This window comes from Symphalangus syndactylus, chromosome 8 (genome assembly GCF_028878055.3).
Source record: "Symphalangus syndactylus isolate Jambi chromosome 8, NHGRI_mSymSyn1-v2.1_pri, whole genome shotgun sequence".
Taxonomy (NCBI): domain Eukaryota; kingdom Metazoa; phylum Chordata; class Mammalia; order Primates; family Hylobatidae; genus Symphalangus; species Symphalangus syndactylus.
Window position 1 is genome coordinate 108,213,347 of NC_072430.2, and position 24,028 is coordinate 108,237,374.

General features: G+C 41.2%; 1 long non-coding RNA gene and 1 pseudogene across 1 annotated transcript in view; both read right to left on the minus strand.

Moving 5' to 3' along the window:
* Positions 1 to 534: 534 nt before the first annotated feature.
* LOC134737412 (uncharacterized) overlaps positions 535 to 24,028 on the minus strand; it is a 66,932-nt gene continuing 43,438 nt past the window's right edge. The window contains exons 3-5 of the long non-coding RNA XR_010122300.1: positions 18,155 to 18,264; positions 17,204 to 17,326; positions 535 to 675 (exon numbers count right to left, since the gene is read on the minus strand). This is a non-coding gene — a long non-coding RNA (uncharacterized lncRNA). The remainder of the gene's footprint in view (positions 676 to 17,203; positions 17,327 to 18,154; positions 18,265 to 24,028) is intronic.
* On the minus strand, positions 20,906 to 23,962 carry LOC129488803 (keratin, type I cytoskeletal 18-like; annotated as a pseudogene).

Below are 24,028 nucleotides of genomic sequence, written 5' to 3' on the forward strand. Positions count from 1 at the left end.
GACTTAATACTATTATAAATTAAACACGTTTTCTTTGTTCATTGTAGTTGTTAGTCTCAATTGAGATTGTGCCTTTATCTCAGACAACCAGAAAATAGTCTCTAGAGAAATTCGTTTCAGGATTATTTATAGGTGAATCTTTTCCTTCATATCCATGCCAATGGTTTTGTGTTTTATTCTAATTTCTTTGTTTTGTTGAAATGCTACTTTAGTTGCATTTTTAACATGTATTTTTTTATTCAGAAAACTCATTCACTCTAAAATAACAATTAAATTTCTTTTTAAAATAAAATATCCACATTTAGATTTGTTTCTTTTTGTAATAGTAAATAGTAAGCAACAATTCATATCAAATAACTAGAGCTAGAACTAACACAGAAGTAATTTCATTTTCTGACAAAGGCTGCAATTTGTTGAGGGTCTTCTTCTGTTGTTTTACTTATCTTTGCTAATGTATTCTATAGCTTATCTAAGTTAAATCTAATTGCTTTAATAGTGTTTATTGGCATTCCCGTCTGTCTGAGTCAGTTTGGACTGCCATAACAAATTACCATATGCTAGTTGCTTAAACAACAGAGATTTATTTCTCACAGTTCTGGAGGCTGGGAAGTCCAAGATCCAGTGTCTAGTGAAGGCCTGCTTCCTGGTTTGCAGATGGTCATCTTCTTGTGGTACCTTTATAGGGTATGAAATAGAGAGAGGAAGCAAGCTCTTTTGAGTCTCTTCTTAGAAGAGCACTAATTTCATCAGGAGAGCCTCACCCAAATGACCTACCTACTTCCTAAAGTCTTCACCTCCTAATAGCACTCCATTGGGGGTTAAGGTTTCAACATATGAATTCTGTGGGACACAAACATGTGGTCTGTAACAGTCATGTTTTCAAAGGCAGTTGTAAGGACAAATTTGATATGTTTCATCAAGATTTCTATCTGTTGGCAGATTCATAAAATACTGTGTGTAATCTTTGAATTTTTCTAAAGAACATTGTCATTATCAGCACATTTGAAATCATGTCTCCTAGTGCCAAATACAAATGATGAGTCATATGTGGCTTTTGTATTTTTGGCCAAAATTCTGACTTATGTACATTGTTATGTACATTCTTTCCAACCACGGTAGTGCCATTCTCATAGGCTTTCCTTTGATAATTAAAAAAAAAAAAAAAAAAAAAAAAACCATTAAAAGGCCAGGCGTGGTGGCTTATGCCTGTAATCTCAGCACTTTGGGAGGCCGAGGCGGGTGGATCAACTGAGGTCAGGAGTTCAAGACCAGCTTGGCCGACATGGTGAAACCCCATCTCTAGTAAAAATACAAAAACTAGCCGGGCTTGTTGGCGGGTGCCTGTATTCCCAGCTACTTGGGAGAGTGATCGAATAGAAAAAAAGAGTATCATTTCTCTCAGCTTCAGCCTGAAAAGTCTCAGGGAACTGTTCTGACTTGTTCACCTTAGATCAAATGCCAATGGGGAGGAGTCTTTTATGGAAGAAGGGGAGAAGCGTACCGACATGATTTCTGGAAAAATAACTGTCTGCTGAGCTGCTGCCCCATTTTCGTCTAAGACAGGTCTAAGACATGTCTAGTTCCTCATAAGAAAATAAGAAAATGGAGGTTTTGGAGTGTCACACTGTTTCATTCACTGGCAAGGTTTCATGAATCCAGCTCCATGTTTTTTTCCTTATGGGTATATTCTGGGCTTGTTCCTATTATATATCTGAGTCACCACTAAATTCAATTGTTCATAAACTTTTGATGGAACATGGACCCTTTTGGGAATATTTTAAAAGTTATGGAACTTCTTCCAGGGAAAAAAGCATATAAACATAATTTTTTTCTATTGTTTCATGGTATTTATTTATTTATTTATTTTTATTTTTTTTGAGATGGAGTTTTGGTCTTGTTGCCCAGGCTGAAGTGCAACGGTGTGACCTCAGCTCACTGAAACCTCTGCCTCCCTGGTTCAAGCAATTCTCCTGCCTCGGCCTCCTGAGTAGCTGGCATTACGGGCACCCGCCACCATGCCTGGCTAATTTTTGTATTTTCAGTAGAGAAACACGAAATTCATGACCTCAGGTGATCCACCGACCTTGGCTTCCCAAAGTGCTGGGATTATAGGCGTGAGCCACTGCACCTGGCCTGTTTAATGGTATTTATTAAAATTCTTAAACTTGTGAAGTATTCCCAGGCTGGAGTGCAGTGGTGCGATCTCAGCTCACTGCAACCTCCAACTGTGGGTTCAAGCTATTCTCCTGCCTCAGCCTCCTGAGTGGCTGGGATTACAGGCGTGAGCCACCATGCCCAGGGAAGGTCATATTTTAAGAAAGATATTGTGTGTCATTATGATGTTGTGAATTTGGACATCTTAACAGATATCAAGAGATCTACCTTTGGTTGCTCTAGGAATGTGTATTTTTAAAAATAATTTTATCTATTTTTATGGATACATAGGTGTATGCATTTATGGAGTACATGAGATATTTTAATATAGGTGTGCAATGTGTAATAATCACATCAGGGTAAATTGGGTATCTATCACCTTAAGCATTTATCCTTTCTCTGTGTTATAAACATTTCAATTATACTCTTTCAGTTATTATAAAATGTACAATAAGTTATTGTTGACTGTAGTCATCTTGTGCTATTGAATACTTGCTCTTATTCATTCTAACTATATTTTTATTCCATTAACCATCTCCAATTCATCCTCCCACCCCATACCCTTCCCAGCATCATTCTATTCTCTACCTCCATGAGTTCAACTGTTTTAATTTTTAGCTTCTACAAATGAGTGAGAAGGTGTGAGGTTTGTCTTTCTGTGCCTGGCTTATTTCACTTAACATGATGTCATCCAGTTCCATCCATGTTGTCGCAAACGACTGGATCTTATTCTTTTGTATGGTTGAATAGTACTCCATTGTGTATAAGTATCACATTTTCTTTATGTATTCATCTGTTGATGGACACTTAGGTTGCTTCCAAATCTTGGCTATTGTGAATAGTGCTACAATAAATATGGGAGTGCAGAGATCTCTTTGATATATTGATTTCTTTTCTTTTAGGTATATATCTAACAGTGGGATTGCTGAATCATATGGTAATTCAATTTTTAGATTTTGAGGAACCTCCAAACTGTTCTACACAGTGGTTGTATTAATTTATATTCCCACCAACAGCATATGAGAATTCCCTTTTCTCCATATTTTCACCAGCATTTATTATTGCCTGCCTTTTGGATAAAAGCATTTTAACTAGGGTGAGATGATATCTTATTGTATTTTGATTTGTTTTTCTCTGATGATAAGTTATGTTGACCACCCTTTCCTATACCTGTTTGCCATTTGTAGGTCTTCTTTTTTTTTTTTTTTTTTTTTTTTTTTTTGAGATGGAGTCTTGCTCCGTCACCCAGGCTGAAGTGCAGTAGTATGATCTCAGCTCACTGCAACCTCCGCCTCCCGGGTTCAAGTGATTCTCCTGCCTCAGCCTCCTGAGTAGCTGGGATTACAGGTGCGTGCCACCACGCCAGGCTAATTTTTGTATTTTTAGTAGAGACAGGATTTCACTGTGTTGGTCAGGCTGGTCTTGAACCCTTGACCTCGTGATCTGCCCACCTTGGCCTCCCAAAGTGTAGGTCTTCTTTTGAGAAATGTCTATTCAGATCTTTGTCCATGTTTAAATTGGATTATTGTATTTTTTCCTATTGAGTTTTTTGAGCTCCTTATATAGTCTTGTTATTAATCTCTTGTCTGATGGATAGTATGCACATATTTTCTCCCATTCTGTGGGGTGTCTCTTTGCTTTGTTGATTGTTCTCTTTGCTGTGCAGAGCTTTTTAACTTGATGTGATCCCATTTGTTCATTTTTGCTTTGGTTGCCTGTACTTTTGGGGTATCACTCAATAAATCTTTGCCCAGACCAACGTCCTGGAGATTTTCCCCAATGTTTTCTTTTAGTAGTTTCATAGTTTGAGTCTTAGATTTAAGTCTTTAATCCATTTTGATTTGATTTTTTTTTTTTTTTTTTACATAGTAAGAGCTCAAATTTATTCAATGAATGTATGAATGAATAAATGATTGATAAATCTCCTGAATAATTAAAAGTGAACTATAATATATAGTATTCAAAGTTAATTGTAATGAATTTTTAAACAATTACATTAATTTACATTATACAGCCTTTTTACTTTGGTCTTTACTTATTTGCATCCATGTGAAATGACAAATGTACATTACAGCATTATGAATAATAATAAAAAACTGGAAACAACCTAAATGTCAATTGACAGGAGACTGGTTTAACAAATTATGATATAGCCAGGTAATGAAATTCTATGCAGCTTTACATACACATTGGTATTATTGAAATCTCTAGATATTAAATAAAAAACATAAGCAAAGTCAGTGACTATAGTAAGCTACCTTTATGAAGAAGAAAGGAGGATATTCATTTCTGTATATCCTATTTGCTTCTATTTGCAAAAAAAATACAGAAGAATATAAAACAAAGAGAAGTGATTATGTGTGGAGGGGAAGAAAAGGGAAATTAGGTGAGACACAAGGGTGGGAAAGAGACCTCCCACAGAGTATGTTTTTATATGTTTTTACTCTAGATAATGTGATATGCCCTATAAATATATATTTTTTTATTATTATTATTTTTTATTATTATACTTTAGGGTTTTAGGGTACGTGTGCACAATGTGCAGGTTTGTTACATATGTATCCATGTGCCATGTTGATTTCCTGCACCCATTAACTCGTCATTTAGCATTAGGTGTATCTCCTAATGCTGTCCCTCCCCCCTCCCCCCACCCCACAACAGTCCCCGGAGTGTGATGTTCCCCTTCCTGAGTTCTCATTGTTCAATTCCCACCTATGAGTGAGAACATGCGGTGTTTGGTTTTTTGTCCTTGCGATAGTTTACTGAGAATGATGTTTTCCAGTTTCATCCATGTCCCTACAAAGGACACGAACTCATCATTTTTTATGGCTGCATAGTATTCCATGGTGTATATGTGCCACATTTTCTTAATCCAGTCTATCGTTGTTGGACATTTGGGTTGGTTCCAACTCTTTGCTATTGTGAATAGAGCCGCGATAAACATACGTGTGCATGTGTCTTTATAGCAGCATGATTTATAGTCCTTTGGGTATATATCCAGTAATGGGGTGGCTGGGTCAAATGGTATTTCTAGTTCTAGATCCCTGAGGAATCGCCACACTGACTTCCACAATGGTTGAACTAGTTTACAGTCCCACCAACAGTGTAAAAGTGTTCCTATTTCTCCACATCCTCTCCAGCACCTGTTGTTTCCTGATTTTTTAATGATGGCCATTCTAACTGGTGTGAGATGGTATTTCACTGTGGTTTTGATTTGCATTTCTCTGATGGCCAGTGATGAGGAGCATTTCTTCATGTGTTTTTTGGCTGCATAAATGTCTTCCTTTGAGAAGTGTCTGTTCATGTCCTCTGCCCACTTTTTGATGGGGTTGTTTGTTTTTTTCTTGTAAATTTGTTTGAGTTCATTGTAGATTCTGGATATTAGCCCTTTGTCAGATGAGTAGGTTGCAAAAATTTTCTCCCATTGTGTAGGTTGCCTGTTCACTCTGATGATAGTTTCTTTTGCTGTGCAGAAGCTCTTTAGTTTAATGAGATCCCATTTGTCGATTTTGGCTTTTGTTGCCATGGCTTTTGGTGTTTTAGACATGAAGTCCTTGCCCACGCCTATGTCCTGAATGGTATTGCCTAGGTTTTCTTGTAGGATTTTAATGGTTTTAGGTCTAACATATAAGTCTTTAATCCATCTTGAATTAATTTTTGTATAAGGTGTAAGGAAGGGATCCAGTTGCAGCTTTCTACATATGACTAGCCAGTTTTCCCAGCACCATTTATTAAATAGGGAATCCTTTCCCCATTTCTTGTTTTTGTCAGGTTTGTCAAAGATCAGATAGTTGTAGCTATGCGGCATCATTTCTGAGGGCTCTGTTCTGTTCCATTGATCTATGTCTCTGTTGTGGTACCAGTACCATGCTGTTTTGGTTACTGTAGCCTTGTAGTATAGTTTAAAGTCAGGTAGCGTGATGCCTCCAGCTTTGTTCTTTTGGCTTAGGATTGACTTGGCAATGCGGGCTCTTTTTTGGTTCCATATGAACTTTAAAGTAGTTTTTTCCAATTCTGTGAAGAAAGTCATTGGTAGCTTGATGGGGATGGCATTGAATCTATAAATTACCTTGGGCAGCATGGCCATTTTCACGATATTGATTCTTCCAACCCATGAGCATGGAATGTTCTTCCATTTGTTTGTATCCTCTTTTATTTCATTGAGCAGTAGTTTGTAGTTCTCCTTGAAGAGGTCCTTCACATCCCTTGTAAGTTGGATTCCTAGGTATTTTATTCTCTTTGAAGCAATTGTGAATGGGAGTTCACTCATGATTTGGCTCTCTGTTTGTCTGTTATTGGTGTACAAGAATGCTTGTGATTTTTGTACATTAATTTTGTATCCTGAGACTTTGCTGAAGTTGCTAATCAGCTTAAGGAGATTTTGGGCTGAGACAATGGGGTTTTCTAGATATACAATCATGTCATCTGCAAACAGGGACAATTTGACTTCCTCTTTTCCTAATTGAATACCCTTTATTTCCTTCTCCTGCCTGATTGCTCTGGCCAGAACTTCCAGCACTATGTTGAATAGGAGCGGTGAGAGAGGGCATCCCTGTCTTGTGCCAGTTTTCAGAGGGAATGCTTCCAGTTTTTGCCCATTCAGTATGATATTGGCTGTGGGTTTGTCATAGATAGCTCTTATTATTTTGAGATACGTCCCATCAATACCTAATTTATTGAGAGTTTTTAGCATGAAGGGTTGTTGAATTTTGTCAAAGGCCTTTTCTGCATCTATTGAGATAATCATGTGGTTTTTGTCTTTGGTTCTGTTTATATGCTGGATTACATTTATTGATTTGCGTATGTTGAACCAGCCTTGCATCCCAGGGATGAAGCCCACTTGATCATGGTGGATAAGCTTTTTGATGTGCTGCTGGATTCGGTTTGCCGGTATTTTATTGAGGATTTTTGCATCAATGTTCATCAAGGATATTGGTCTGAAATTCTCTTTTTTGGTTATGTCTCTGCCAGGTTTTGGTATCAGGACGATGCTGGCTTCGTAAAATGTGTTAGGGAGGATTCCCTCTTTTTCTATCGATTGGAATAGTTTCAGAAGGAATGGTACCAGTTCCTCCTTGTACCTCTGGTAGAATTCAGCTGTGAATCCATCAGGTCCTGGACTCTTTTTGGTTGGTAAGCTATTGATTATTGCCACAATTTCAGAACCTGTTATTGGTCTATTCAGAGATTCAACTTCTTCCTGGTTTAGTCTTGGGAGGGTGTATTTGTCGAGGAATTTATCCATTTCTTCTAGATTTTCTAGTTTATTTGCATAGAGGTGTTTGTAGTATTCTCTGATGGTAGATTGTATTTCTGTGGGATCGGTGGTGATAGCCCCTTTTTCGTTTTTTATTGCATCTATTTGATTCTTCTCTCTTTTCTTCTTTATTAGTCTTGCTAGCAGTCCATCAATTTTGTTGATCTTTTCAAAAAACCAGCTCCTGGATTCATTAATTTTTTGAAGGGTTTTTTGTGTCTCTATTTCCTTCAGTTCTGCTCTGATTTTAGTTATTTCTAGCCTTCTGCTAGCTTTTGAATGTGTTTGCTCTTGCTTTTCTAGTTCTTTTAATTGTGATGTTAGGGTGTCAATTTTGGATCTTTCCTGCTTTCTCTTGTGGGCATTTAGTGCTATAAATTTCCCTCTACACACTGCTTTGAACGTGTCCCAGAGATTCTGGTATGTTGTGTCTTTGTTCTCGTTGGTTTCAAAGAACATCTTTATTTCTGCCTTCATTTCATTATGTACCCAATAGTCATTCAGGAGCAGGTTGTTCAGTTTCCATGTAGTTGAGCGGTTTTGACTGAGTTTCTTAATCCTGAGTTCTAGTTTGATTGCACTGTGGTCTGAGAGACAGTTTGTTATAATCTCTGTTCTTTTACATTTGCTGAGAAGAGCTTTACTTCCAACTATGTGGTCAATTTTGGAATAGGTGTGGTGTGGTGCTGAAAAAAATGTATATTCTGTTGATTTGGGGTGGAGAGTTCTGTAGATGTCTATTAGGTCCACTTTATGTAGAGCTGAGTTCAATTCCTGGATATCCTTGTTAACTTTCTGTCTTGTTGATCTGTCTAATGCTGACAGTGGGGTGTTAAAATCTCCCATTATTATTGTGTGGGAGTTTAAGTCCCTTTGTAGGTCACTGAGGACTTGCTTTATGAATTTAAAGTCTATTTTATCAGAGACTAGGATTGCAACCCCTGCCTTTTTTTGTTTTCCAGTTGCTTGATAGATCTTCCTCCATCCCTTTATTTTGAGTCTATGTGTGTCTGTGCACGTGAGATGGGTTTCCTGAATACAGCACACTGATGGGTCCTGACTCCTTATCCAGTTTGCCAGTCTGTGTCTTTTGATTGGAGCATTTAGCCCATTTACATTTAACGTGAATATTGTTATGTGTGAATCTGATCCTGTCATTATGATGTTGGTTATTTTGCTCGTTAGTTGCTATAGTTTCTTCCTAGCCTCGATGGTCTTTACAATTTGGCATGTTTTTGCAGGGGCTGGTACCGGTTGTTCCTTTCCATGTTTAGTGCTTCCTTCAGGAGCTCTTTTAGGGCAGGCCTGGTGGTGACAAAATCACTCAGCGTTTGCTTGTCTGTAAAGTATTTTATTTCTCCTTCACTTATGAAGCTTAGTTTGGCGGGATAGGAAATTCTGGGTTGAAAATTCTTTTCTTTAAGAATGTTGAATATCGGCCCCCACTCTCTTCTGGCTTGTAGAGTTTCTGCTGAGAGATCAGCTGTTAGTCTGATGGGCTTCCCTTTGTGGGTAACCCGACCTTTCTCTCTGGCTGCCCTTAACATTTTTTCCTTCATTTCAACTTTGGTGAATCTGACAATTATGTGTCTTGGAGTTGCCCTTCTCGAGGAGTATCTTTGTGGCGTTCTCTGTATTTCCTGAATCTGAATGCTGGCCTGCCTTGCTAGATTGGGGAAGTTCTCCTGGATAATATCTTGCAGAGTGTTTTCCAACTTGGTTCCATTCTCCCCATCATTTTCAGGTACACCAATCAGACGTAGGTTTGGTCTTTTCACATAGTCCCAAATTTCTTGAAGGCTTTGTTCATTTCTTTTTATTCTTTTTTCTCTAAACTTCCCTTCTCTCTTCATTTCATTCATTTCATCTTCTATCAGCGATACCCTTTCTTCCAGTTGATCGCATCTGCTACTGAGGCTTCTGCATTCTTCGCGTAGTTCTCGAAACTTGGCTTTCAGCTCCATCATCTCCTTTAAGCCCTTCTCTCCATTGGTTATTCTAGTTATCCATTCTTCTAATTTTTTTTCAAAGTTTTTAACTTCTTTGCTATTGTTTTGAATTTCCTCTCGTAGCTCAGAGTAGTTTGATCGTCTGAAGCCTTCTTCTCTCAACTCATCAAAGTCATCCTCCATCCAGCTTTGTTCCGTTGCTGGTGAGGAACTGCGTTCCTTTGGAGGAGGAGAGGTGGTCTGTTTTTTAGAGTTTCCAGTTTTGTTGGTCTGTTTTTTCCCCATCTTTGTGGTTTTGCCTACTTTTTGTCTTCGATGATGGTGATGTACAGATGGGTTTTTGGTGTGGATGTCCATTCTGTTTGTTAATTTTCCTTCTACCAGACAAGACCCTCAGCTGCAGGTCTGTTGGAGTTTACTAGAGGTCCACTCCAGACCCTGTTTGGCTGGGTGTCAGCACCGGTGGCTGCAGAACAGCGGATTTTCGTGAGACCACAAATTCAGCTGTCTGATAGTTCCTCTGAAAGTTTTGTCTCAGAGGAGTACCCGGTTGAATGAGGTGTCAGTCTGTCCCTACTGGGGGGTGCCTCCCAGTTAGGCTGCTCAGGGGTGAGGGACCCACTTTAGGAGGCAGTCTGTCCGTTCTCAGATCTCCAGCTGCGTGCTGGGAGAACCACTACTCTCTTCAAAGCTGTCAGTCAGACAGGGACATTTAAGGCTGTGGAGGTTCTCGCTGAGTTTTTGGTTGTATGTGCCCTGCCCCCAGAGGTGGAGCCTACAGAGGCAGGCAGGCCTCCTTGAGCTGTGGTGGGCTCCACCCAGTTCGAGCTTCCTGGCTGCTTTGTTTACCTAAGCAAGCCTGGGCAATGGCGGGCGCCCCTCCCCCAGCCTCGTTGCCGCCTTGCAGCGTGATCTCAGACTGCTGTGCTAGCAATCAGCAAGACTCTGTGGGCATAGGACCCTCCGAGCCAGGTGCGGGACACAATCTCCTAGTGTGCCGTTTTCCAGGCCCGTTGGAAAAGTGCAGTATTAGGACGGGACTGACCCGATATTCCAGGTGCCGTCTGTTTCCCCTTTCTTTGACTAGGAAAGGGAACTCCCTGACCCCTTGCGCTTCCCGAGTGAGGCAATGCCTCGCCCTGCTTCGGCTCGCGCACAGTGCGCTTCACCGACTGTCCTGAACCCACTGTTAGGCACTCCCTAGTGAGATGAAACCGGTACCTCAAGCAGAAATGCAGAAATCACCCGTCTTCTGTGTCGCTGGGGCTGGGAGCTGGAGACCGGAGCTGTTCCTATTCGGCCATCTTGGTTCCACCTGATTTGATTTTTGTATATGGTGAGAGACAGGAGTCTAGTTTCATTCTTCTGCATATGGTATCCTGTTTTCCCAGCACCATTTATTTAAAAGACTGTCTTTTCCCCCATGTATATTCTTGGCATCTTTGTTGAAAATGAGTTCACTGTAGATATATGGATCTATTTCTGGGTTCCTTATTCTGTTCCATTGGTCTATGTGTCTGTTTTTATGCTAGTACCATGCTATTTGGATACTATGACTCTGTAGTATAATTTGAAGTGAAGTAAAGTAATGTGATTCCTCCAGGTTTGTTCTTTTTGCTCAGGATGACTTTGGCTTTTCTGGGTCTTCTGTGGTCCCAAATAAATTTTAGAATTTTTTTTCTATTTCTGTGAAGAATGCAATTGGTATTTCAATACGGATTGCATTTAGTACGTAGATTGCTTGGGTAGTATGGACATTTTAACAAGATTGGTTCTTCCAATTCATGAACAAGGAATATCTGTTCATTTTTTCCTGTCCTCTTCAATTTCTTGCATCAATGTTTTATAGTTTTAATTGTAGAGATTTTTCACTGTAAGCTAAGTTTATTCCCAGGTATCTTATTTTATGAATATTTGTAGCTATTATAAATGGAATTTTTAAAAATTTCTTTTACAGATTGCTTGCTCTTGGTATATAGAAATGCTGAGTTTTGTATGTTGATTTTGTATCCTGCAACTTTACTGAATTTTGTTTATCAATTCAAATAGTTGTTTTGGTAGAGTCTAGGTTTTTCTAAATATAAAATCATATCATCTGCAAACAAGAATAATTGGACTTTTTCCTCTTTAATTTGGATCCCCTTTCTTTCTTTCTTTTTTTGTCTGTTTGCTCTAGCTAGAAGTTCCGGTATTTCACTGAATAACAGTGGCGAAAGTGGGCATCCTTGTCATGCTCCAGGTCTTAGAGGAAAAGCTTTCAGTTTTTCCCCATTCAGTATACTAGTTGCATGCCACGTATGGCTTTTATTGTGTTGAGATACATTCCTACTATCCTTAGTTTTTTTATTTTTTTATCATAAAGGGATGTTGATTTTATCAAATGCTTTTTTCAGCATCAAGTGAAATTATCATCTGGTTGTTTTTCTTCATTCTATTGATACAATGTATCACACTGATTGATTTGCATATGCTGAACCATCCTTGCATTTCAGGGAGAAATCCCACTTGGTCATGATGAATGATTTCTTTAATGTGTTATTGAATTTGGTTTGCTAGTATTTTGTTGAGGATTTTTACATTAACATTTATCAGGGATATTGGCCTGTAGTTTTCTTTTTTTGATGTATCTTTGTCTGGTTTTGGTATCATGGTAATACTGGCCTGGTAGAATGAGTATGGAAGTGTTTCCTCTTCCTCTATTTTTTGGAATAGTTTAAGTAGGATTGGTATTAGTTCTTGTTTAAATGTTTGATAAAATTCAGCAATGAAGCCATTGGGTCCTGGGCTTTTCTTTGCTAGGAGATTTTTTATTATGACTTCAATCTCATTACTTCTTATTGGTCTATTCAGGTTTTGGATTTCTTCACGGTTCAATCTTGGTAGATTATATGTGTCTAGGAATTTATTCATTTATTCTAGCTTTCCTAATTTATTGGCCTATAGTTGCTCATAGTAGTCTCTAATGATCCTTTGAATTTCTGCAGTATCAGTTGTAATGTCTCCTTTTTCATCTCTGATTATATTTATTTGGGTCTTCTCTCTTTTCTTCTTAGTATCACTAAAGATTTGTCAATTTTGTTTATCTTTTCAAAAACTAACTATTCATTTCAGTTATCTTTTGTATTTTCTTTTTGTTTTAATTACATTTGTGTCTGCTCTGATCTTTATTATTTCTTTTTTTCAGCTAATTTTGGGTTTGGTGTGCTCTTACTTTTCTAGTTCTTTAACATGTATTATTAGGTTGTTTATTTGAAGTTTTTCTTTTTCTTTTTTTTTTGTTTTTTAGACAGAGTCTCGCTCTGTCGCCCAGGCTGGAGTGCAGTGGCCAATCTTGGCTCACTGCAAGCTCTGCCTCCTGGGTTCATGCCATTCTCCTTCCTTAGCCTTCCGACTAGCTGGGACTACAGGCACCCACCACCACGCCCAGCTAATTTTTTTTTTTTGCATTTTTAGTAGAGACCGGGTTTCACTGTGTTAGCCAGGATGGTCTCGATCTCCTGACCTTGTGATCTGTCCACCTCGGCCTCCCAGAGTGCTGGGATTACAGGCGTGAGCCACTGTGCCTGGCCACAATGTTGTAATATTCTGTGTACTTACTATTACCAGTGAGTTTTGTACCTTCAGATGATTTTTTTTTTTTTTTTTTTTGGGATGGAGTCTCGCTCTATCGCCCAGGTAGGAGTGCAGTGGCGCAGTCTCGGCTCACTGCAAGCTCCACCTCCTGGGTTCACGCCATTCTCCTGCCTCAGCCTCTCTGAGTAGCTGGGACTACAGGCGCCCGCCACCACGCCCGGCTAAGTTTTTGTATTTTTTTAGTAGAGACAGGGTTTCACCATGGTCTCAATCTCCTGACCTCGTGATCTGCCCGCCTCGGCCTCCCAAAGTGCTGGGATTACAAGCGTGAGCCACCACGCCTGGCCCCTTCAGATGATTTTTTATTGCACATTAATGTTCTTTTCTTTCAGATTAAAAACTCCCTTTAGCATTTCTTGTAGGACAGTTCTGGTGTTGATGAAGTCCCTCAGCTTTTGTTTGTCTGGGAAAGTCTTTATTTCTCCACCATGTTTGAAGGATATTTCCACCAGATATACTATTCTAGGATAAAAGTTTTTTTCCTTCAGCATTTTAAATATGTCATGCCACTCTATCCTGGCCTGTATGTTTTACACTGAAGAGTCTGCTGCCAGACATATTGAAGCTCCATTATATACAATTTATTTCTCGCTGCTTTTAGGATTCTTTCTTTATCCTTGACCTTTGGGAGTTTGATTATTAAATGCCTTGAAATAATTTTATTTGTTTTTTGGCTGCATAAAGCTCATCATCACTGGCCATCAGAGAAATGCAAATCAAAATCACAGTGAGATACCATCTCATACCAGTTAGAATGGCCATCATTAAAAAGTCAGGAAACAACAGGTGCTGGAGAGGATGTGGAGAAATAGGAACACTTTTACACTGTTGGTGGGACTGTAAACTAGTTCAACCATTGTGGAAGTCAGTGTGGCGATTCCTCAGGGATCTAGAACTAGAAATACCATTTGACCCAGTCATCCCATTACTGAGTATATACCCAAAGGACTATAAATCATGCTGCTATAAGGACACATGCACACGTATGTTTACTGCGGCACTATTCACAATAGCAAAGAGTTGGAACCAACCCAAATGTCCAACAACGATAGACTGGATTAAGAAAATGTGGCACATATACACCATGGAATACTATGCAGCCATAAAAAATGATGAGTTCATGTCCTTTGTAGGGACATGGATGAAACTGGAAAACATCATTCTCAGTAAACTATCGTAAGGACAAAAAACCAAACACCGCATGTTCTCACTCTTGGGTGGGAACTGAACAATGAGAACTCATGGACACAGGAAGGGGAACATCACACTCCGGGGACTGTTGTGGGGTGGGGGGAGGGGGGAGGGACAGCATTAGGAAATATACCTAATGCTAAATGACGAGTTAATGGGTGCAGCAAAACAACATGGCACATGGATACATATGTAACAAATTGGCACATTGTGCACACGTACCCTAAAACCTAAACTATAATAATAAAAAAAATTAAAAAAAAAGTTTTATTTGGGTTAAATCTGCTTGGTGTTCTATAATCCTCTTGTACTTGAAAATTGATATATTTCTCTAGGTTTGATAAGTTCTCTTTTTTTTTATCCCTTTGAATAAACTTTCTACTCCAATCTCTATCTCTAGCTCTTCTTTAAGGCCAATAACTCTTAGATTTGCCCTTCCAAAGCTATTTTCTAGATCTTGTAGGTGTGCTTCATTCTGTTTTCTCCTCTCACTGTGTATTTTCAAGTAGCCTATCTTCAAGCTCATGAATTATTTCTTCTGCTTGATCAATTCTGCTGTTGAAAGACTGATGCATTCCTTAATATGTCAACTGTATTTTTCAGCTCCAGAATTTCTGCTGGATTTTTTTTTTTTTTTTTTGAGACGGAGTCTTGCTCTGTGGCCCCAGGCTGGAGTGCAGTGGCGCAATCTCGGCTCACTGCAAGCTCCGCCTCCCGGGTTCACGCCATTCTCCTGTCTCAGCCTCCTCAGTAGCTGGGATTACAAGCACCTGCCACCAGGCCAGGCTAATTTTTTTGTATTTTTTAGTAGCGGCGGGGTTTCACTGTTTTAGCCAGGATGGTCTCGATCTCCTGACCTCGTGAACCACCCGCCTTGACCTCCCAAAGTGCTGGGATTACAGGCATGAGCCATAACTCCCGGCCTGGATTTTTAAAAATTATTTCAATCTCCTTGTTAAATTTATCTGATAGGATTTTGAATTCCTTCTTTATGTTATCATGAATTTCACTGAGCTTCCCCAAAACACATATTTTGAATTATCTATCTGAAAGGTCACATATTTCTGTCACTCCGGGATTGGTCACTGGTGCCTGATTTAGTTGATTTGAAGTGGACATGTTTTCTTGGACAGTCTTGATGCATGTGGAAATTTATCATTGTTTGGGCATTGAGGAGTTCGGTATTTATTGTAGTTTTCACAGTCTGGGCTTGTTTGTACCTGTCCTTTTTGGAAGGCTTTCCAAGTATTCAAAGAAAATTGAGTGTTGTGATTTAAATCTTTGATCACTATAACCATACCTGCATTAGCAGGCACCCTAAGCCCAGTAATGCTGTGACTCTTGCAGATTCATAGAGGTACCATCTTGGTGGTCTTAGATAAGATCCAGGAGAATCCCTAGATTACCAGGCAGAGACTCTTGTTCTCTTCCCTTACTTTCACCTAAACAAATGAAGTCCCATTCTCCGTGCTGAGCTTCCTGGAATTGGGGGAGGGGTGGCACAAGCACCGTTGTGGCCATCAGCACTGGGCTACACTGAGTCAGACTCAAAGCTAGCACAGCACACTGAGTCTTACACAAGGCCTGCAGTGACTACTGCCTGGCTACTGCAAATGTTCACTCAAGGCCAAGGGCTCTTCAGTCAGCAGGTGGTAAATCCATCCAGGCTTGTGTCTTTTTCTTCAGGGAGGTGAGCTCCCCCTGGCCCAGGGCAGGTGCAGAAATGCCAGCCGGCAGCCAGGGCTTGGAGTCAGGAACCTGAGGAATCTACTTGGTGCTCTATCCTACTGCAGCTGAGCTGACACCCAAGCCACAAGATAAAGTCTTTCCCACTCTTCCTTTTCCTTTCTTTATGCAGAAGGAGTTTCTCTCCCTGTCCACCACTGCCCCAGGCCCATGACAAATACTGTCAGGCTATGGCTGAAGTTCACTCAAAGCCCAAGGACTTTTCAGTCAGCTTGTGGTGAGTGCTGCCATGCTTGGGTCTCTCCTTTCAGGGCAGTGGGCTCCCCTCTAGCCTGGAGCAGGTCTAGAAATGCCTTCCAGGAACCGAGGCCTGGAATCTGGGACCCCAAGAGCCTGCTCAGTGCTCTACCCTACTGTAGCTGAGCTGGTCCCCAAGCTGCAAGACAAAGTCCCCTTTAATTTTCCCTCTCCTTTCCTCAAGCAGAAGGAGTCTCTCCCTGAGGCCACCACAGCTTGGAATGCACTGAGTCACAGCAGAAGCCAGCATGGTTCTGAGTCTCACCCAAGGCCTGTGGCAAGTACTGCCTGGCTACCGCTGATGTTTATTCAAGGCCAAAGGGCTCTTTAGTCAGCAGGTGATTAATCCTGCCAGGACTGGGTCCTTTCCTTCAAGGCATCAGGTTCCCTTCTGGACCTAAATGTGTCTAGAAATGTTTTTCAGGAGCTAGAGCCTGGAATGGGGGCCTCAGGACTCTGCCTGGTGCGCTAGCCTACTGTGGGTGAGTTGGTATCCAAGTTGCAAGAAAAGGCCCTCTTTACTCTCCCCACTCCTCTCCTCAAACAGAAGGAAGGAACCTCTTCTGGAGCTGCGAGCTGTGCTGCCTTGGGCTGGGAAGGGGTGATGCAAAGACTCTCTTGGCTGCTCTGGCTGGTGTCTCACTAGGTCGCATGCCCCCCAAGTCCACTGGCTTCAAGTCACATGGCATCAGTACTTTCTTAGGAATTGCAGTCCTTGTGGCCTAGACTACCTTTCAAGTTTATTTAGGACCCCAGAGTACTTTAGCCTGAAGTGGTGGGGCTTGCTGGAACTCAGGTTCTGACCACTGGGATGGGCAATTCTCCTCTGGCTAGGGTTGGTCTAAATGCTCCCTCTGTGGGTTCTGGCTGAATTCTGCCCTGTGTTGCTTTCTGCTGTGGCAGGGCAGTACTGAGTTCCAACATAAAGTCCTGCAATCACTGCACTCTTTCTCCTCCAAGCACACACATTTTCTCTCTGCTGCTGCCAGGCTATGGGGGAGGGGTGATGTCAATGATTCAAGACAGTCTTTATTACCTTCTTCAGTGTCCCTTTCCTTGATATGATGTTAAAACCAGGCACTGTGAAGGAATGTGTATTTTTGAATCCATTCTCATGTTGAATCAATCCACAGAAAGATACATAAATCTAACGTCATTTCTGTTCAAACAAACAAAAAAATTCAGTTAGTTGTTGTGCATTTGTGATGTCAAACATCAACGAGACACTTGAATATAATGTTTGTGAATTTGTTTTCACTCTTGAAAGCCTTCTGGGTAGAAGAGAGATAAATGAGTTTCATTTTATGAGGCCCAGAGGTATAGAATAAAGACCAATGACTTGAATTCTCAGGAGAACCGATTTAAGACAGTTGAAGCCCCTCTCTGTTTCATTCCAAAATGGCAAGAGATGTATGTTGAAAGCAAGAATAAAGGGTTTTGGTTGGGCTCAAGAGGCGTCATCTGTTTAAATTATGGCAATAGGGCGTATTGTCCTCAAATTCCTCACCCCAGGTCAAAGTGTTAGGGAGAGAGGCCTGGTCTACTACTAATGCGTACATGGTTCCCAAAGGTATTCCCCTATCTAACATCAGGGCCTTGGTTAACAACTCATTTCTTATAAAAGAGGCAGAAACTTCTTCTTAACTCCACTTCCAAACTTCCTAAGAGAGCAGTGTGGGGAAATGATGATTCCTTGTTTTAATTTATACTGCCTATTTCCCTTCCACCTACACAGGAAAGGCAGGAGAGTGAACTTCCAGTAGAACTGGCACTTCCTTCTTACATAGTAGGATGAAGTAATTATCTTTGTCATATTATAAGACTGTAACTGATATCAGAGTTGACTATATGCCTTGGATATCTCTTATGCATCACTGCAAATCTCAACCTTGCCTGTCTCTTTTTCCTCCTTTTGTTGAGGCAAGCAACTTCATGCAGTTTCAACCTGACAGTACCTCATCTCAGATGCCCTCTGAATGCTGCTCACCTGCTCTGGGGCTTCTGAGCTGATACCTTTGTGTAGATTCCTTAGAAACACAGTTGGTGCCCACATATGCTTGGCAGATTAGATTATGACTTTCAATCTTCATTCCTTCCCTGTAATAGAATTATACATTGAAACTCATTGTCAAGTGTTTTTATTTTTAGTACCTCCCAGTGGAAGAGATGGAGATTTTATCTCTGCCTCCTTGACTTTGGGTTTGGCTATATGACTTTGGCCAATGGAATATGAGTGCATGGGATGCAGGCAGAAGCTATAAATGTCTGTGTTGTTTGACTTGGTCTCATGTTTCTGCCATTCACCATGAGAAAGCATGGACCAGGAAGTTTCTGGTCCAAACAGAAGATACATGTGGAGTAGAATTGAACCCAACTCACTCACAGACTGGAGTGGAGCATGGCAAGCTGACCTACAGACCCAGGAGTGAAAAATTGACATTTGTTTTGTAAGCTTATAAAATTTGGGGTTATTTGTTATGTAGTATTGTTGCAGTAATAGGTGGTGATATGGTTTGGATCTGTGTCCCTGCCCAAATCTCATGTCAAATTGTAATCCCCAGTGTTGGAGGAGAGGCTTGGTGGAAGGTGATTGGATCACGGGGGCAGATTTCCCCCTTGCTGTTCTTGTGATAGTGAGTGAGTTCTCACAAGATCTGGCTGTGTAAAAGTGTGTAGCACCTCCCCCTTCATTCTCTTCCTTCTACTCTGGACACCTAAGATGTGCCTGCTTCATCTTCACCTTTTACCATTATTGAAAGTTTCCTGAGGCCTCCCCAGCCATGTTACCTGTATATCTTGCAGAATCATGAGTCAATGAACCCTCTTTTCTTTATAAATTACCCAGTCTCAGGTATTTCTGTATAGCAGTGTGAGAATAGACTAATACAGTTGGGTAACATATATGTGCAACCTAGAAATGTGGGGTGTCAATGTCCTGTGGGGTAAACTCTGAATCAATGAGAATTGGGACACAATGGTTAAATGCTTCCCCCTCTCTACTCTCAGATTTCATAGCGTCCCATATAGTCCTGTAGGGTTGAACAACCAGTCACATATAGTGGTGACTAATTGAATAACTCACGCTTGACTTGGCTTTCCCTTCATCCAGGTTTTGTGTCACCTTGCGACGACTACTGCCTCCTGGATTCACTCCCTAATAAAGTATTCATATAGACATCTCTGTTTCCCACTTTTCTTTCTGAGGAACCCAAGCTAAGACACTCTATGTTTGCTTCTAATTTTCATTAATTACAAGTTTATATACATTGTTTGGATACTGGAGGTTCCAAAGTGTTCACCACCCCAACCTCCCACACTTTTGCCAGCAATTAAGACAGTCACATTCTTTAGATCTTCTTTGAACAAGCCTAGGGGGCTTCAGGGAATGTGTAGGAGGGCTAATGAGAAGATGTTGACCTGACTTGAGACTAAATTTTATTTTACCTTCCTATCTATCTGAATCCAAAGCCTCCTCTGTCAGTCATCAACAGAGCCCTTGCTATCGCCTACCCTGAACCTCTTTCTTCTTAGACAGATAGCAATCCCAGCAATAAGGATGTACTCTGTAACTTTTGGATAATTTTCCAAAGATGGAATGGACTAACTAGGGAGGCAAGGAGTTCCTCATCACTGAAGAGGAGTTAAGGAAGCTAGGCGATCATTTGTGAACTATGTAGGAATTAAGTAAGTAAATAAAAATCATAGCTATCATTTATTTAGTGCTAGGCACAATGTTAAATATCTTAAATATACTAACTCAAGTCCTCACAATAACCCTCCACACTATTTTCTTCATTTTTTCAGCTGAGGGAATTGAGACTCTGGGAGGTTAAGTAACTTGTTTAAGGTCTGTGACTAGGAAATGACAAGGCCAACCCAGTTTGTCCTGCTTCTAAGCCTATTCTCTTCTTGCAAGTACACATGACATTTTAACTATGGGCTAGGGGATTAAATCAACTTGACCTTAAGATCTCTTCTATTTCAGAGACTCTACAAGTCTACTAACTTCTGCATCAAAGCACAGTAGCAAAAGGAGATGATATAACACTGTATGAGGTTTCTTTCCCACCTGTTTTTCTTCATTTAAAATTGAAAAGATTAACACATATGACTTTTTAAACAAATAAGTGAGTATGGTGGTTTTCACACTCAAATCAAACCCAAGGTTGTTTTCTGATTCCAGACAGGTTTTTGCAGAATGTAGTCATTTATAAATTAGGTGAGGTTTGTGCTTGACTGTTCTGGCTGGAGTGGAGAAAATGAGCCATGAAGGTCTGTGGGAGTGTGGTGGTCATGCTGGGGGAGGTATAGGTGATGTTTACAAGGAAAACTACCACAGTCAGAGATATCCTACACCTGGGTGACCCCTGGGTGTTTGGGAAGGATTATAAGTACTAAATATAATATAAAAGGAAAAATAGGGGCAAGGGAGTTGGGTTTGGCCTAAGAGCTTATGATCTGACTCAGAGAGACCTGAAAACATTCGAGAGAAGAAGAGGAAGGTGTGTGCTTTGGGAGGATATGAGTGCACGCACGTAGGACAGTACATCTGTCACTTTGAGAGTGTACTGGAACATTTTCATACCCTAAATAAGGACGTGAGTGTTACTTGGGCTTTTCTAAGGCCTAAAATATGCTAAGTGAAAACACCGACTATGTGCTTTTTCTTCTTTATATTTTGACCTCTGAAATTTTTATTGGCCTCCTGTTCCCCAAAGGGCACCCTGCTTCTGTTGGCTTAATGTCTCAGAACTTTGGTGTCATTGGTCTCAGCCACCACTTTGCCATCCACTATCGGGCAGGTGGGAGTCCTTTGGATGGTTTGCATGGAGTTGCTGCTGTCCAGGGCATCACCAAAATTGAAGTCCTCGCCATCTTCCAGCAGGCGGCAGTAGGTGGCGATCTCAGCCTCCAGCTTGACCTTGATGTTCGGCAGGGCCTGGTACTCCTGGGCCTGGCTCTGTCCCTCTGCCCAGGTCTGTGCCAGCTCTGACTCCAGGTGCAGCAGGATCCCATTGAGTTGTTCCATCTGCAAGGTGTAGCAGGCCTCCACCCCCCCTTTAGGCTGTTCTCCAAGCTGGCCTCCAGATTTTTCATCCAGTCCAGGTTGATCTCCAAGGACTGGACTGTACATCTCAGCTCTGTGAGCATCATCACAGCAGCTCCAACCTCAGCGGACTGCGTGGTGACCACTGTGGTGCTCTCCTCAATCTGCTGAGACCAGTACTTATCTAGCCCCTCTCAGTTCTTCTGAGTCAGCTCATTGTATTGGGCCTGGATGTCTGCCATGATCTTGGCAAGGTCCTGAGATTTTGGGGGCATCTACCTCCACGGTCAACAGAGCTGGCAATCTGGGCTTGTAGGCCTTTTACTTCCTCTTCGTGGTTCTTCTTCAGGAAGTGCAGCTCCTCCTTGAGAGCCTCGATCTCTGTCTCCAGCTGCAGCTGAGTGACACTGGTGTCATCAATGACCTTGTGGAGCCCATGGATGTCGTTCTCCACAGACTGGCACGTGGCCGGCTCTGTCTCATACTTGACTCTAAAGTCATCAGCAGCACGATGGGCATTGTCGATCTGCAGAATGATGCAGGCATTGTCCACAGTACTTGTAAAGATCTGAGTCAGGTCCTCAATGGTCTTGAAGTAGTGGCCCCAGTCTCTGACCTGGGGTCCCTTCTCCAGGTGCTCCCAGATTTTGCTATCCAGCTTCCAGTTTTCCATCTCCAGGCTCCTCACTCTGTCCAGATAGGAGGCCAGGCGGTCATTCAGGCTTTGCACGGTCTCCTGCTCGTTCTGGATGCCTCCCATTCCTGCCAGATCCCCAGCCATCCCTGTGGCCACGTCCCTGGACCCCAAGCCACCCCGGAAGCTGGTGGAGCAGGACATACAGATCCGGGAACCAGAGCCCCCAGCGCCTGCATAGACCCTGGCCACACTTCTGACCAGTGGGCGCGGTAGCTGGGCACCTGGACAGAACCAAGTTGGTGGGGAAACAAGTGGTGAAGCGCATACTGTCCCGGCACGGGGTAGAGTGAGAGGACAGATCAGGCTTGGCTGAAGGCTCTGTTGTTGGTTGTTCTGAGGTGGGGTTTTGCTTTTATGGTTCAGTTCCCTTATCTGTGAAATTAGAACAATATTTTCTACCTCAGAGTGCTGTCATAAAGACCAACAGAGAAAGCAGAGTTCACTTAATGGTTCCGGCATGTGAAATTAAAAATTCCACAATAATGTTCTCAAGGACAAAAGGTTTAATCTCTAGTGTGTGTGTGTGTGTGTGTGTGTGTGTGTGTGTGTAGCCACATCAAGCATAATATCGTTAGACTACTAGACTTTGATGAGTCAAGAAACATAATTTTTAGGTCAAGCTATTGAATTCAAGGAGATATTTTCATAGTGTGAGTCTTAAACAAAAACAACTATAAAAAGGAAAAGGCTTATGAATAATAGAGAGGAGAAATTCAGGTCGCACTATGCCCAGAAGCCATACTTTTTTTCTATCTCAAGTAAGGAGATCTCTAAACATATATTCTTCATAGATACAGAAAACATTTCTTTCTTTCTTTTTCTTTTTCTTTCAAGACAGAGTCTCACTCTGTTGCCCAGGCTGGAGTGCAGTGGCACAATCCTGGCTCACGGCAACCTCTGCCTCCCAGGTTCAAGCAATTCTTGTGCCTCAGCCTCTCCAGTAGCTGGGATCACAGGCATACACCACCATGCTCAGCTAATTTTTGTATTTTTAGTGAAGACAGGGTTTCACCATGTTTGCCAGGCTGGTGTTAAACTTCTGGCCTCTTGTGATCTGCCTGCCTCACCCTCCCTAAGTACTGGGATTACAGGTGCAAACCACTGTGCCCAGACACAAAACATTTCTTGTAGTGGTTATAGAAGACATTTGCAGATAATGTTCCAGAACATATTTCTCCATAGGAGCTTTGCATTTCTTGATATTTCAGAATTTGCATGGATCTATGTAGTAATGAGTTAGGAGCACAGTGAGCTACACCAATAGATGTGTAGTTAACGAAGCATGTGGTTGAAATAGAAAGTGTAATTTAAAATGGAATTACTAGCACCAGAGGAATTTGAATGCTTTGTTGTTGGTCTGTTGCTGTTAGGCCTGATTCAAGAATCAAGATATCACCAGATGTGGTGGCTCAAGGCTGTACTCCCAGCACTTTGAAAGGCCAAGGCAGGTGGATCCCTTGAGTCCAGGAGTTTGAGACCAGCATGGGCAACATGGTGAAAACCTGTCTCTACAAAAAATACAAAAATTGTGTGGTGCATGTCTGTAGTTCCAGATACTTGGAAGGCTGAGGCAGCGGTATCATGTGAGCCCGGGAGGCGGAGATTGGAGTGAGCTAGTGAGCTGAGATTGCACCCTTGTACCCTAGCCTGGGCAACAGTGTGAGACTCTCTCTCAAAAAGAAAAAAAAAACCCAAAACCAAAAACCTGTCATTGACAAGAATGTGATCTGAAGATCATGAGAGAAGACTATAGCTGGAACTAGAATTCTAAGAATTTCATTAACACTTTATTCTTAAAGATTTCATTCAGATGAATATAAAATACAGCTCTACTTTAGTAACAAATTCCTCACATAGAAATTGACCCAATAGTCTGATAGACAGGTTTTTTTTTTTTTTTGGTTGTTGTTGTTGTTGATAAACATAGCAATTAACCCTTCTGGTCTTAAAGTTTGAAATTTACATTTGTTTTATCTGAGTTCCTAACTTAGGAAACAACCCTCAGGACTCTGAAAAAGTATCAAATAACTGAAACTTACCAGATTATCCATCCAGACAATGAGGTGTCAGATTATCCATCCAGACAATGAGGTGTCAGACCCCTCACTTGTCATAAT